The 2952-nt window shown below is 45.9% G+C and overlaps 1 pseudogene; it reads right to left on the bottom strand.

The window, feature by feature from the left end:
• Window positions 1-1508: 1508 nt before the first annotated feature.
• On the bottom strand, window positions 1509-1649 carry LOC119384189 (U1 spliceosomal RNA; annotated as a pseudogene).
• Window positions 1650-2952: the final 1303 nt, after the last annotated feature.

Raw genomic sequence — 2952 nt, 5'->3', positions numbered from 1 at the left:
AAAAGCACAATTTCTCATCGTGTTGTGAACACAGAAGCAGAAACATTGTGGAGTGTAGACACGTTTCAGTCACGCCAAGGAGAGAGTATGGCGTCCTCTGAAAAAAGCACAATTTCTCATCGTGTTGTGAACGCAGAAGCAGACCCATTGTAGAGTGTAGGCAAGTTTCAGTCACGCCAAGGAGCCAGTATGGCACTCTCGTACAAAAGCCCATTTCCTCATAGTGTGATGAACGCAGAAGCAGACCCATTGCAGAGTGCAGACATGTTTCAGTCACACCAAGGAGCCAGTACGGCGTCCTCTAACAGAAACACAATTCCTCATAGTGTGGTGAACACAGAAGGAAACCCTTTTGTAGAGTGCAGACACGTTTCAGTCACGCCAAGGAGCCAGTATTGCGTCCTCTAACAGAAGCACATCTCTTGATAGTGTGGTGAACACAGAAGGAAACGCTTTTGTAGTGTGCAGACACGTTTCAGTCACGCCAAGAAGCCAGTATGGCGTCCTCTAACAGAAGCGCTTCCTCATAGTGTGGTGAACACAGAAGCATACCCATTGTATAGGGCATAGAGTTTCCTAAAATGACCTAGAGGGAACTCTGGCGCTGCGATCGTTCAGCCACCATGGGAATGATGGGTAGTACACGGATTTGCCTAGTCTTCGTGCTTGTGGGCTTCGAACGCACTTGTGGCTTTGTTTATTGCTATGTTTTGGTTTTCTTTCGGATAAAAGAATGGATCGTTGTGAACTTCGTGACCAGATTTGAATCGGTGAGCCTAATGAAGTTAAAGTGGTGAAGTGAAACCACTGATTTTCGCTGAACTTTGTTTTGCGACAAAGCGAATGCAGGCGACGCGGAGCCAAACGGAGCCGAAAGAACGAAGTTTAGACAAATCCGTGTACTACCCATGATTCCCATGCTGGCTGAAGCGCGATGCATTGCAGCTCCCATAGACACTAGCGCCAGAGTTCCCTCTAGTAAGTATTGTAGGAAACTCTATGGTATAGGGCACACACGTTTCAGTCACGCCAAGGCGTCAGTATGGCGTCCTCTAAGAGAAGCACATTTCCTCATAGTGTGGTGAACACAGAAGCAAACCCACTGTAGAGTGCAGGCACGTTTCAGTCACGCCAAGGAGCCAGTATGGCGTCCTCTAGCAGAAGCACTTCCTCATATTGTGGCTAACACAGAAGACCCATTGTATAGTGCGGACACGTTTCAGTCACGCCAAGGAGCCAGTATTGCGTCCTCTAACAGAGGCCCATTTCCTCATAGTGTGAAGAACACAGAAGCAGACCCATTGTCGAGTGGAGACACGTTTGAGTCACGCCAGGAATCCAGGAGGGCGACCTCTAACAAAAGCACATTTCCTCATAGTGTGGTGGACACAGGAGACCCACTGTAGAGTGCACGCACGTTTCAGTCACGCCAAGAAGCCAGTATGGCGTCCTTCAGCAAAAGCACATCGAACTTTACGATATTACAGTCTTTCTTTGGATTTCTTACTTGGGGGAGGGGCTGTCCTCCCCCACTACCAAAAATTATGTGCCCCGTTAGCCCACTTTGGGAAAACAGCGAGAGTCAGCAATGTGCCTCATCTCGGGGCGCGCCCTCGTTGATCAGCGTTCGCCCGACACCAGGTACGTGAAAAGGCAACAGTGACCGTCGGGTATCACCCAAATTACGCCACCCCATTCGGGGAAAGTGAATACACGGGCGAATATTGAGTGCCGTCTTTGAAAGTGCACTTCACGTCATCTGCACCGGGTCGGATGCAATGTTGTGAAAGTCCAGCATCGCATTCTTAATATAAATCAGATGTATAGATCGCAATATAAAAGGTAAATCATATAAATTGCAGATTTTAGTGTCTGTAGCATTACTATCAAGTTCGCGAATGATGATTTGTGCTGTCAAGCACCGCTGAAGACAATGAAGTGATCACGCGCGCGATCATTGTCACACGCTTCGTCGTTTTCTTCTTAAAAGTGAAGCTTAAAAGTGAAGCAGAAAAATAAATGTGTTGTTCTAGGATGCGTGAGCATTCATTAAGTTATTTGAGATATGTCTGAAATAAGTTTGTACGCTCACTCTTGTTGCAGCCGACAAATTATGGTCGGAACTTTCTTCAAAAATCTTGTCGACGGTCAATTATCCAGCCACCTAGAATAATTGTTAGCTGACAACCGACTTTATGAACATGAGATGGACTCAAGAGATGGCCGACAGGTTCTCTGTTCGGGCAGTGCGCCTGGATAGTCAGCTGCAACGATAAGCTTCTGCGTCAGCCCAATAATTCTAGAAAAAAGAACAGTGCTGGCTGAATGATGCGGCTTATAACTGCTTGCAGAAGTCTGCTCAGAAATGTGGATGAGAGATATTTTTGGCATAACAAATAGCCTAAATTTCATTGGATTTCATCTTGTCGCAATCATGTGCATAGTTAGTTTTTCTCTTTAGAAAAAAGTTTGCCTTACAGGCGTCTTGCCGCGGAATCCCGCAATGTTTTGGAGCCTGCTATGCGACACACTCAGCCAACGCTATAGGAGCTTATACGTTTTTAAAGCGAATCACGTCATCGTAGTTGCGATAAATATCTGACAGAAAATTTAGCGCTTGCGGTAAGCGTTATCAACACAGCCATGACCTGGAACCTACAAAACCACATTCGTGTGGTTGCATGAAGCTAAGGTTTATTTCTATTGTGATTATACATTGTTTACTGTAATTGAACAGTGGCTCCAAACTTTCCTTTTTATGCAAAACTGCCCATTAATTTTTGTCACAGGTAGAGCTGTCGAGCAGTTGCTACCGAACAAGCTATAATTATCTCGGACTGTGAGTCGGCAATGCAACAACTTTCTCGAGGGACTCCCACAAACAAGCTCTGCCACCATTCGCTAGCATCACTGAAAGACGCTACCAAAAAGGCATCAAGATAACATTACAGT

The sequence above is a fragment of the Rhipicephalus sanguineus genome, chromosome 2, assembly GCF_013339695.2.
Source record: "Rhipicephalus sanguineus isolate Rsan-2018 chromosome 2, BIME_Rsan_1.4, whole genome shotgun sequence".
Taxonomy (NCBI): Eukaryota; Metazoa; Arthropoda; class Arachnida; order Ixodida; family Ixodidae; genus Rhipicephalus; species Rhipicephalus sanguineus.
This window is presented reverse-complemented; position numbering and strand designations above follow the sequence as displayed.